The following is a 13,462-nucleotide window of genomic DNA, read 5'->3' as shown; positions in this document are numbered from 1 at the left end:
CAATGATGATAAAATAACACAACTAGCAAGACATGAAAATATCACAAGGATGATAGCTATAATTTTTGGTTTCAAATTAGAGAAGTCAAAGGATAAAATTGAACAAGAGTTTAAAAAAAAAATGAATTCCCTTTCTTTCACACTCTAGGTATACCTTTAAAGATTACGTTTTGTTAGAGAGGAGTGAAAACCACATTAAAAATAGTTCCTTGGTTTCCTACTAATAAAATATTATTAGCTGTTCTGAAAAACTACACTAAGATGACTAATAATATTCCTGAAACTCTAAACATTCCACAAATGATCAGAGATTGGTTTTGTTTTTTTGATTAAATTTTTTTTTTTCAAATAACATTACTTGAAAAAAAAAAAATGAGCAAATCTACAGCCTAGATAAAGGTAATAGATGAGGTCAAAGAAGGAATACTGCTTCAGAGCTTAAAGTGCTGTAAGTGATGTCTTGAAAGGACTAATTCCAAGCAATAACAGAAGAATATTGGTATAATTAAGAGACAAACATGATCAGCCTGCTGGTCAATAAAAAACAAGATTAAGTAACTTATTATATATTGCAGAAAAGCTCAAACTAGATTAGTTTTAGCACATTCTGAAAGAAAATACTTCCTGCAAAATATTTTTGCACTGTGAATTTGTTTTAACCTCAAAAGTTCACATAAGAATGATAGGCTAAAGAATCTGACTATATATTTGCTGATAAAACATCTGCTTCTCACCTTTGAGTGAATAGAAACTACATCAATATTTTCAATATAATTTTTCTAAAGAGGTTAAAATTATAATGCTATAAGACAAGGCTCAGTGAAAAAAAGAGAAACAAAACAAAAAAGAAAGAAAGATATCAAAGATAGTTACAATTCAAAACAACATGAATGACCTCCAATGACATGTAAATGTACAAATGTTTTGTCTCCACCACCCCAGAAAAACATCACACACCAAAAAGAGAAACTCCACAAAATAAGATTCTGGAACATCACTTTAAACATTAAAGAACTTCAATTACATAATTTCATTTTCTATACATATTTTATGTACATAGCTTCAAACTATATTTTGGAGTTCCCATTCTAATACAACCTGCATGTTTGTCTTTATACATCAAAGTAAGTTTTAAAAGAGTGTTGGTGGTAATACTAATGGAAGAATAGCAGTAGTTACAGTAAAAGAGAAAAGAATGGAAGAAGTTCTGAATAATGATACCCCTCTCTCAATAGCAAAGGGTTTCTCTATAATGTGGAAACAAATGCAAAAAATATTGTCATTGTTTAGCCCCAAGTCAGACATGATCAAAAAGGGCTATGATTAAAGGTATTCCAGCTATGACTATCACATCCTTTCTTTTTTGAGGATCAGGAAAAAATGCATTCTAGACTGGAATATGTCCTATTCTAAGACAGTAGGGTGGCATAGTTTGAAGGTGGAATTGATAGTTATTTCTAGCAAGTCAAGTGAATATGTAGAGGTCTGTGATGCTACATAGTAAATAATTGCATTGATATAACCATAAAACTACATTTGTCCAATGAACAAGAGCAGTGTGCTGACAGAAAAAGATCTCATATAAAAAAGTAAAACTAGGAAAGATAGATCACTCCAGATGACAAAATTAAAGCAACTGGAGATGTGATGTATTTGCAGACTTGTATACTAACGCAATTATCATTCTTGCATAAATTTATTCTTTTAAAGAGGAAAGAATCTCTTAATAATAATACTAATCCTCACTATAATAATAATAAAGATAACTAAACACTAGCAGAAGCTATTCAAATGGTGTATATAGTCTCAATACATGTGCACACACAAACAAATATAAGTCAAAATGTAGAAGATGATTACTATGGAATTTTCAAGAAATTTACAATGAATAGCAATCATTTTCACACAACTTTAATAGATAACACTATGCAACAAACTTCAACTTTTTGTCTGTTATGGAGACATGGGAAGTACCATTTACCACTAAATCAATGATTCTTATAACATCACTGGTACCTACTATATAAACAGACAATATTACTTCTGTGCCACGTCGTTTTTTTTGTTTTGTTTTTTTTCATGTTAGTCATACTCAAATTATGTTAACGGGATTTATTATTCCACCTTCCTTCTGACTTGGGACAGACTGGTGTATTTCACTGGCAGAGTTACCTGCCTCTGCACCCAATCATTGATGTCCACATTAACTTATTATCAAAATGAAAATCCTTGTTAGAAGTGAAACTTTGCTGTAGATTCTTTTGCAGGATGAAGAATTCTTTTTCTGAAGGAACCAGCAATAATCATCAATCATACTTCAATTGGAATTTCTTTTGATATCTCCTTTCTATAACAAAGATCAGCTTGTAGAAATGTTCACCATGCTCATAATTACATACAAATCTCAGGGTGGTACAGAAAAAGTCAAGGTGAGAATGTACAAATTGCAACATCTGATAGTAGTTTTCAGCTCTGGTTCCCAAAGGAAATTAAGATGCATTTAGTTCTATCTGACAACAAGGAGTTATAAATGACACTATGGATCTACAATCCAGTAAAAACTCCAGCTCTTAACTTTGTCTTTTAACTATTGAAAACTATTACCTTGACAATCCATACTCTTCAAAAAAAGCAAGTTTAATGTGGAATAAAAAAAAAGATATACTTTCAGACAATTAACCAATACTGCGTTGTTAAACATTATATCCACCAACAACTTGTTCACTCCTAGATGTCCAACTGTTTTTTTTGTTGTTTTTTTTATAAGGATTTATCATCATTTCTGCTATTCCATAGACAAGTTGTGTAAACCAAGAAGCAATGCCAGAACTTTTAAGGTACCACAAATATTCTATGTATGCTCCTTGTATTTGATGAACTTTAACAATACTTCCATAACTTTAACTGTTTCATTAAAGCCAGTAGAATAAGCTAGTGGTATTGTAAGTTTTTCTTACAAATCATTGTGCAGTAAGACAGCTCCAAGTTTCACGTAGAGCTGTCTTTCAGTGCAAAGAAAAGTCTCTACTTTTGGGATCAATAATTACAGCTAATCTTTTGCATCAGACCACTGATATTATTGGTATCCCTGCAAAAAGCAATGCCTTTGAATTTTAAGTAAAACAGAGAATACTTGAAATGAGGGTGGTGAAAATAGGAAATGGTGGTGTTTGGATGAAGAAACTGTCACAGTTGAAATCTGGAATCAAGCAGCTCTGGCTTTTACTTTTGTTAATTCCAAATCCTGCATCAAGTCATCTAACCCGACTAAGGAACTACCAACATTTGAAATATAGGGGCTATCTATTTTTGTTTCCATATCACTAATCGAATCTGTTCGCAGAACTGGCAGCAGGCTTGTGACATCATTTGGCACTAATTTTAAGACTGTTTGGGCTGTTTGGGCAATTGATCTTCGATTTTATTTTTCTATGTGAAACCAACAATACGTTTGGATTACAAAATTAAGTTACAAAAATGAATTTTAGGTTCACACCATACCAAATCATCAACATAATTTGATATCCTGCTGGTATGTGTTGGACAGTTTGACAGAATCTAGTAAGCTGAAGGGCTATAACATACATAGCAGCTTTGGCAGGGTTTTTACAGCTTGATGCCCTTCGTAATGCCAACCATTTTATGTTAGGAAGGGCATCATATCACATTAGCTTTTCATTTACTACTGAACACAGCTGTTAATTCTGTACAGTGCACAAGCAATATATAGTACCTCCATAACTCTCAATAACTCTTCAACCTAGGGCAGCTTTCATCCATGATATTGTTCATATGTTCCTTTGGTATATATTGTCTACAAACAGCAGAAGATCCCTGGGGCATTTATACAAGTTATGTGATGACACCATTCAAGATATTAAATGGTAATTAAGTTATGTCACATGGTAATTAAGTTTGTCAGTGGGGATAAAAAAGCAAGACTATGTACAGATCTTAATGCAGACACAAAGTAACAAGAATGAGATTTCACAAAACTTGAATGTGATAGAAAAATTATGAATGTAAATTTGAAATCAAGTCACCAATATTACATATAAACACCTCTTTGTTTTCCTGCAACATCAATTTGTACTGATTATTCTACAAACATTAACAGAATTATTTTGGGGAAGGGGAATCAAAAAGAACTGATGGCATCAAGATTAAGTATAAGATTACAAAAAAACAAATGAAAGGACTAAGCTAACTCAATATTATACAATCAATGTGAATTAAAAATATTTCAATATAACCTCATTCATGGAAAAACTGACGTTTAAGAAAAATATTTTTTCACTGGATAATTGAGTTACGAGGAATATTACAGGAAGAATAATGAGGTTAAATTACCTGAAACTGGTCTGAATTCATAATATTTACAAGATTAATTAATATGTGGGAATAAGAGCAAATTTTTAATGTTCAAGTTATGAATCCAACACCCAAATTTTTATAAAAGTTATAGAGACCAGAGTATTAGTCACCATATGATGGGCAACTTTGGAAGTACACTTTTGCTACAATGGGAAATATCAGGAAATTGACATAATTATAAGTTAGCTTTTTATCAAATTTCTTGATATTTATACAAAATGATGAAATGAATACTCATTTTCAGAACAAAAATATTTGTTTAAAATATTAAATGAAACAAATTTCTCATTTGTATAACTTCTCCCATAGCTACTCTGTTATTTATTCCACTTCCTTCTCATCTGTCTCTATGATTCTTTCTCTCTCACTCTGTGTGTGTGTTGCATTCTTTTACTCCTTGCTTTCTACCAAGACTAGCAGGTGCATTTATCCTGCACCTCTCATGTTGTCTCTGTAACTTTTGTTTACTCTCTCCGTCTTTTTGATGTAAAACATGACTGGCGAAACCAACCAAACAACCAACATTTATATTAATTATTAATTAATCAAATAAAATATATAAATATTGAACGATAAATTAGCAAACAATATTGAAATGACTACACTTGTGTTTGTTTCTTCATTCTTTCCAAACAAGGTGATCTATATTATATACTAGAATAAACTAACAAACAGTGAATTTTAAACTGACTTCTACACAATTAATCCCACTTTTTTTTTAGTACTTGTTCCATTCTCCCAAGAATAATTAATTAATCCTTTCAGATTTGTTTATGCTTCAAGTTTCTAACAATAAAACTGTCACACTAAAGTTCTTTTACATATGGACTCATAGTATTAACTGAATTTACATGTTCATCATCTCCCTGTTATAAAGAACTTCATTTTTAATACAGGTATCATACATATTTTGGGTCACCCAAACATTACATGACCCTTTTTACTAAAAATATTTTTGGAAGCCCATCATGTGTGTGTTTACACACACACACACACACATATAAATATATGTGCACACACACATACATGTACACACAAATGTATGTATGTATGAGCACTTGTGTTTGAGTACACTCTTGACCTGACATCACTTTATGGCTGTAGAAAAGTATCACCATCAGAGAAATGATGTTGTTCCATTCCAATAATCCATGAAAAATGGTTGGCCAAGGAGAAATATGATTTTGCTGAGAAACAGGTGACCATTGGTGACAGGTAAAGTATCAAACCATAGAAAAAAATCTCTCAATATATTCAGTCCACTCCTAGTTGTAAGGTGGCTTGTGTGCCTCAATAACTAAGAGCTATGCCAGCTGAGTGCAATCTCCTGGTAGGGCCTCCCATGCTGGACAGGTCCAAGGATAGAGGCTAGACTTATATGGGCCACCTCTTCTCAGAGGTAAAAATGGGTTTGCATAAGGACAACACACCTTCCATTGCTAAATGATGATTATTTACAGAATTATTACTGATTTAATCAACAAAGTATATTACCACTACTACTTATTTCATATAAAAACCTTGTGGGGTTTGAACTCATGAATGTGAGGTAGCAAATAAAATAATATAATCAAGATCCCCTGTACTATCTACATTATATTATTATCATCATCATCATCATCAACTGTTGACATTACTGTCTCAAGTCTTTGGAGACTCCTAAGGCTCAAGTGACTGAGATGACAACATTTCCCCACTGAATAGAGTGTCAGTCTGTCACAAGTTTACTCATTTATGGCTGAGTGCACTGAAGCAACATGGAAATGTTTTGCTCAAGAACACAACATACCATACAGTCTGGAAATCAAAACCACAATGTTACATTCATGCATGCAACACCCCAGGCAACATGCCTTCAGTACATCATGCTAGTTTAATTATCATTCCCTGCCCCATCCTAAACTTCAAAACAAAAAGGACCTAGCTTTCATGGACATAGCCATTGTGAATGTGCTCACTATGTAAGCCACAATAAATCTATCAACAGTTATACAGGAAGCTTCTTTAACTTTATACCACACATAGCAATGTTTTTTGTTTGTTTTTTCTCTTCTTCAGTGGCGTCTACCTATTTGGTAAACTGATCAGCCCAACATATATCTAAATTTTGTCAGTACATGCCACCAGACATCAATCAACTTACTTCAGAAAAACATCCTGCTTTATCATAAGAACAATTTTCTATGGCAACCAATCAGACTAAAAGATCCACATAGATTTACACATTTTCAGTTTTCATTTTTTATCACTGCTCTACTTCACCTCTTTTTCTTGTTATGCCAAAAATGTAAGTTTAATTCTCGCTTACTTTCTGGTTACTAATTACAATCTCACTTTCATTATCTTAATAAGTGTAGCAATATCATGTTAGTCATTAAAGTAAATCTGAAGCATCTACAAATCTTATCAGAGGTTTTTAGCAAATCATGATTTATTAATGCCAAGGTATGTCATGAGCCATAAAATATGTACAAATATTAGATACTGAGTGAAAGGGCAAGTAGTTAGCATATGAATATTTAGAATACCTGACTAGATAACTGAAAGCATATACATAAAAAAAAAATTCTAACTACTATCTTAAAACAAGATAATACAGGCAGTGTTGAATTATTTCCAATATCTCAACATTCAAAATTCAACTGAATTACATTAATAATACTATTGGTAAAATGACAGATATCAAAATCAGTCATTTCTTCTCAGCTAGAAACCACATACTTCTTATGTAACTACAACAAAATTATTAAATGATCATAGTCTTTGATTCCAATTATCCTTCCATTTCCTAATCACTATACTATACTGGGAAACCCTTATGCAAGTTGCTCAAGTATCTTTGATTTATCACCCATAAATAGTAGTATACTAGCTGGCAACTGAGGACTCATAAAAAATTTCTCAAGTCCTGTGCAATTTCTCTCCCTCAAGAGACTCCTGAGACCTAGCTTGTGCTTATCGCTAATTTTATGACAGAGTGCATAACAGATAAATCTTCCTTAGTGAGACAAAAGCAAATGTTAACCAAACAAGCAATCAATATGGCATTTTAGTAAATCAAAGTAGAAATTGATTTATTCAAAGTGATGATACAGGAAAACGTTTTAAAAATAGGGTCAGCAACACTTTGAAACTATAACTGAGCTGTTGACATTAACCTCACTTCTATTGTGAAACGGAAGAAAAGTGGGATATATCTCATTATGTGCATTAGCACTAGTTATACTTGCAATGAATAATGACATAAAATAGAAATACCAGGGGTGAGATGGTTTCAATTAAAAAATAATAATGAAATAAATATAAAATTAACTGACATCAAAAAATTCAAATTAGAAATTTGATATTATCGTTATTGTCATCGTCACTTGTCTGTTGTTGGCCATCGTTAACTGTTCTGTTCAGATTTCTCTTTACAAAATGCCTTTGGACATTGAGTAAGGATTATTATTAATACAATATTATTTTGCTTGTCCCTGTGGTTTGATTGTTTTAGCCGCGTGTTACACCAAGGGAGGTAATAATCCGAATGGAAAAAGATATATACAGAGAGAGAAGGGAAGACAAAGAGAGAAATGAAAATAGCAGAATCAGTGAATAGAAAGACAAGTGTGGAGGGGGGGAGTCTATATTATTCTGCATTTGTTCAAATCACAAGACAATCAAAATGTCTAACATAATGAAACAGTATCATGAAGATCTATGAATTTAAGCATTAACTGTTTCGTTACCAAACCGCCCAAAGCCGCCCGAAAAAAATTTTGGTTCATGTGACCAAGCCGCCCAAATTTACCTATTCATATTTAAATGAGAATATCAGAGAAAATCTCTTTAGTACATTCGTGAAAACATGTGATTATACTTCGTAAACAGTTCATCTACAGTTTTGTACAACGATTGAAGTGTAATTTTAATTCTGTGAATTTTGGGAGATTTTTTTCCGAAATTTGTTCCTATTGTGTTTTCAAAATTTGTAATTCTGACAAAAAATGGATACGAATTTCATTATATCAAGCAGCGAGTCAGAATTTGAAGGATTTTCTACTGAAGACCTTGATAAATCTAACTCTATGACTGAAAAAAAAAAAGCACATGGTATTTGATAATGAATCTAATGTTTCATTTTCCGAAAGTGAAAACAGTGAATCTGAGAGCTCCGACAGCGATAAAGAAAATGAATTGGCACCTGAATGGAGTGAAAATTTAAAAACTGTTTCTTTCGGTGATTTTTCTGAAGAAACTGGACCAAGCCACAGACTTTCCCAGGAGAGTAAAGCCTTAGACTATTTCTTTTTACTTTTTTGAATGAGCCTATTTGAAATCATTACGGCGGAAACGAACCGTTACGCTAAATGTAAACAAAGCGAAAGAAAAGATAGTTTGTGGTTTCCCACAACCTTAAATGAAATTAAGACTATTTTGCCATAAATATTATTATGGGTATCAGAAAGTTACCCAGAATAACAAATTCTATCATAAAATTTTGTTGTATACCCAATTGAATATTAGCTAATAACCCATTTTCTATAGCAATTTTTGAACAAGATTTTGATAATTTTATATTTTGTTGAATTTACCTGTATCTACCTGCAATTAGAGTCACTTTGTGACAAAAATTATAGTATAGAATTGGTTGAGAACATTTCATTAAATTATCTTCCAAAAATCACATTAATATATTGATAAATAAAAAAGTTATAGTTGTTTAATGAAACCAGACTAAATTTATGATTATGTTAGAAATTAATTGAAACACATAAGGGGTGTATTTTGGTCAGAAATATAGTAACGAAAGGGTTAAAAGACACATTTATACATAGTTAAATTAAAGTGAAATAACCTTAGTTGGCAAATAGCTGTGGGTGTTACACTTTTAAGTGTTCCAGACCAAATGTTGTGGCCATGCTGGGGCACAGCGCCTTTTTTTTTTTTTTTTTTGTTAGTAAGTTTAAATGTTTACCAGTATTATGAGTACAGACAGACACAGACATTGGCAGAAGGGAAAGTAGATATTCAAATATACTGACTTCCTTGTGAAATTTCCATGGTTCCCATTAATAATAATAATAATGATGATGATGATGATGATGATGAGACAATAAGAAAAGCGTGATATGATTTGTAATAGATTGTTTATTTCATAGTTTAAATGATATTTAGTTTAAATGATATTTCAAGTTCAAATATACATTTTGAACTTGAAGAAGACAATCTGTTGAAATATTGTTCAAATCATTAAATAAACAATCTGTTACAAATCACATCATGCTCTTCTTATTGTCTATTTACCTTTGTGAAGAGTTACATCAATCTTTATGAAATATAATAATAATCATGATGATGATAGTTTGTAAAATTGGCACAGAGGCACATACTATAGGGGAAGGAACCTCACCAGCCAATAACAGAGCCACTACATGGACATTAAATTTGCTAAAAGTAGCAGTGAAATAATATCACCCCCCAAAAAAGGAAAGATAAACTGGACCAATGTAGACTCTGATATAACAGGAAGACTATAGCATGAAATCCTCTGATCATTGATCTGCTCGACTGGAGCTGGCCTGGGGCCAAACAACAAGAATAATTGAACCAATAAGGGGTCCTCATAAATGACCATTCAACCTGCAAGAAATAGTGGTTAAATCTCCTTCATATCACACCTAGCCTTTAAAAAAAAAGTTCCAACATTCTAGACAATATATAAAACTACATAAAATAAAATATAGCATGATTATGGTGTCCAGGTCTGGTATAGCAAGAGCTAGGCATTGGCTTTATATGGCACTAGTAAACTGTCGTTCTCAATTGACCAGTCTACCTTTCATGTGTCCTTGTTGTAACATTGTATTAGATGATCTAACTCTCCAAGCTGCTAACTCAAAATTCAGAATCAAGTAACCACAGATGGCCTTAGCCTCTGTGCCTGTAGAGACCTGATGACAATCCTCCTATTACTTCCTGTTTTGACTGATTCTTTCAGTTTGGTTATATCCTGGTGAGTAGAATAAGTGATTCGTTAGGACTAGTGGGTCTTTTATTGGTAAACCACCCAAGAAACCTCGAACAAGGAAGCTGGTAAAAAACCTGAAAGGTGTCGGTCAAAATAATAATGGCTAGAATGGTTTTGATCATAGGTCATCACCAGGCTATTTCTGCTCAACCAGGGATGGACTGGGGCTAAACAACAACTTTAAACAAATAGAGAAAGATAATATGATCATTTCAACCTGAAGTGATAACATGCCACCAAGAGGTTTAGTGATAAGGGGTGATGACTGTGAAACAGACTAACCAATACAGGATGACTTTAATTCTGGCAAACAATGTGAAATTGGTAACTGAGTTTCATTTCACCAACAATATTATAATTAGTTGTTGTTGGGTCTATGAGACCTATGGTACACTATATATATATATATATATATCATCATCATCATCGATTAACGTCTGTTTTCCGTGCTTGCACGGGTTGGGCGGTTTGACTGGAGTCTGGGAAGCCAGGAGGCTGCACCAGGCTCCAGTCTGATCTGGCAGTGTTTCTACAGCTGGATGCCCTTCCTAACGCCAACCACTCTGTGAGTGTAGTAGGTGCTTTTTACGTGCCACCAGCAGATGCCAGGGGAGGCTGGCAGCAGCCACAATCGGTTGGTGCTTTTTACGTGCCACCAGCACAGAAGCTTGTCAAGGCAGCGCTGGCATTGGCCACATTCAGATGGTGCATTTTATGTGCCACCGGCACAGGTATCACAACTACTATTTCCATTTGATATTTATTTCGATGCTGATGTACTTGACTCAATAGGTCTCCTCAAGCACAGCAGGTCATATGCCACCAGCACAGAAGCCAGTCAACCAGCGCTGGCATCAACCACATTCGGATGGTGCTTTTTACATGCTGCCAGCACAGGTGTCGTAACTACAATTTCCATTTGATATTTATTTTGATGTTGATGTACTTGACTCAATAGGTCTCCTCAAGCACAGCAGGTCACTCTACTATCCAAGGTAAGCACAGCAGGTCATTCTGCAATCAAAGGTACTTTGAATGGGCTGGGGCTATGCGAAACTGGTGCAGGAAGCAGCCCAGGTCTTTGTAGTCACAGCATATCTCCAGAGATTTCGGTCTTTCATCATTGCCTCTGTGAGGCCCAACGTTCGGAGGTCATGCTTGACTACCTCATTCCATGTCTTCCTGGGTCTACCTCTCCCCCCTGATACCTCCAACTGTTTGGGAGTGGCACTTCTTCACACATATCCCCTCATCCATCCGCAGTACATGACCATACCAGTGCAAATGTCTCTCTTGCACACCACATCTAATGCTTCTTATGTCCAGCATTTCTCTCAGGGTGCTTACACTCTGTCTTGTGTTCACACTGACATTACACATCCAGCGGATCATGCTAGCTTAATTTCTTTCAAGTCTACGCATGTCCTCTGCAGTCGCAGCCCCCATGTTTCACTACCATGAAGCATGGCGGTTCGCACACATGCATCATACAATCTACCTTTCACTCTGAGCGAGAGACCTTTTGTCACCAATAGGGGTAGGAGCTTTCGAAACTTTGCCCAGGTTATTTATATTCTAGTGGTGACGCTCACTGAGCATCCACCTCCACTACTAACTTGGTCACCTATCAACTACTTCTAGTTTCTCCCCCTGGAGTGTGATGGAATCTGTTTTCTGAGTATCTGTGGTGTGTATTGCCCCTGTGCATCTGCCACACATGAAAGCTATCTTATCAGTTAATTTTCCTTTGATGTTGCTGCACCTCTTATGCGCCCATAGCTTACACTGGGTACATCTTATGGAGTTTCTACCTACAACTTTCCTACAGATCAAGCAGGGCCACCTGCCCGAGGGTGTGTGTGATTAGTTCGCCTTTCTGCTTACTATAACTTTGGTCTTTGCTACATTTACTCTAAGGCCCTTTGATTCTAATCCTTGCTTCAACACCTGAAATTTCTTTTCTAGTTCCGGTAGTGATTCTGCTATGAGGGCCAAGTCATCAGCATAGAGGAGCTCCCAGGGGCAACCCGTCTTGAATTCCTCTGTTATTGCCTGGAGGACTATGATGAATAAAAGGGGACTGAAGGCTGAACTTTGGTGGACCCCTACTTCTACCCGGAATTCTTCACTATACTTATTGCCAATCCTAACCTTGCTGACAGCCTCCCTGTATAGGGTATGTACAGCCCTTATTAACCATTCGTCAATCTCCAGTTTCCGCATCGCCCACCAGATAAGGGATCTGGGGACCCAGTCAAAGGCTTTCTCCAAGTCCACGAAAGCTATGTAGAGGGGTTTATCTTTAGCTAGGTATTTCTCCTGCAGTTATTGAACCAGGAATATGGCATCAGTGGTGCTCCTACCTGGCACAAAACCGAACTGCATCTCATCTAAGCAAACATATATATATATATATGGTATGGAGAGAGGAGACTCTTTCACAGTTGTAGAGACACTGCTGTGACATACAACATGTCTTAAGTATTTCAAGCCTGACAGAACTCATCCTTCTCCAAACCTGAACACAGTTGGGGGGGGGGGGCAAGAACTTGACTAATACTTTTATCAAACCCAAGAGGGTGAAGGTTAAAGTTGACCACTGCAGGATTTGAACTCAGAGTGCTGGAATAAATACTCCAAAGTATTCTATTCAGTGGTCTAGCTCAGTCAAGTCCTCTCTTTCTCTCCCCGCCCTCTCCCACACACATATACAAGCAAATTTAATGTACCTTTCAGTGTTGCTAAAATAGCACCTTACATACCTGCTGATTTTATAGGTCTGTGTACTTAAATGCATTGAATAAAGGATTCAATACTGACTATAAAGTGAAAACAATATTATCAATAGGGACTACTGTTTACTTTGGAGTTTTACTTATTTTGGCTTCTTAAAATAGTATTCGCTAAGACAATTCTGAAGAAATTTAGTGCAGGAAGAGGTAGTGGGTTGATGTAGTAAACAGAAATATAAATGAAGAGAGAGGAAAGTCTCCAAGAGAGGTTAGACAGAGGAAAGTAGGTGGGGTGGTAGTCACTATGTGCTTAATCAGCCTAATCATAAATATGCTATTATAC

General features: G+C 34.9%; 1 protein-coding gene across 7 annotated transcripts in view; it reads right to left on the bottom strand.

Annotated features, from left to right (window-relative positions):
- LOC115229044 (casein kinase I) overlaps nt 1-13,462 on the bottom strand; it is a 258,460-nt gene that overhangs the window by 14,873 nt on the left and 230,125 nt on the right. The window lies entirely within an intron of this gene.

Source organism: Octopus sinensis, linkage group LG2, assembly GCF_006345805.1.
Source record: "Octopus sinensis linkage group LG2, ASM634580v1, whole genome shotgun sequence".
Lineage (NCBI taxonomy): Eukaryota > Metazoa > Mollusca > Cephalopoda > Octopoda > Octopodidae > Octopus > Octopus sinensis.
This window is presented reverse-complemented; position numbering and strand designations above follow the sequence as displayed.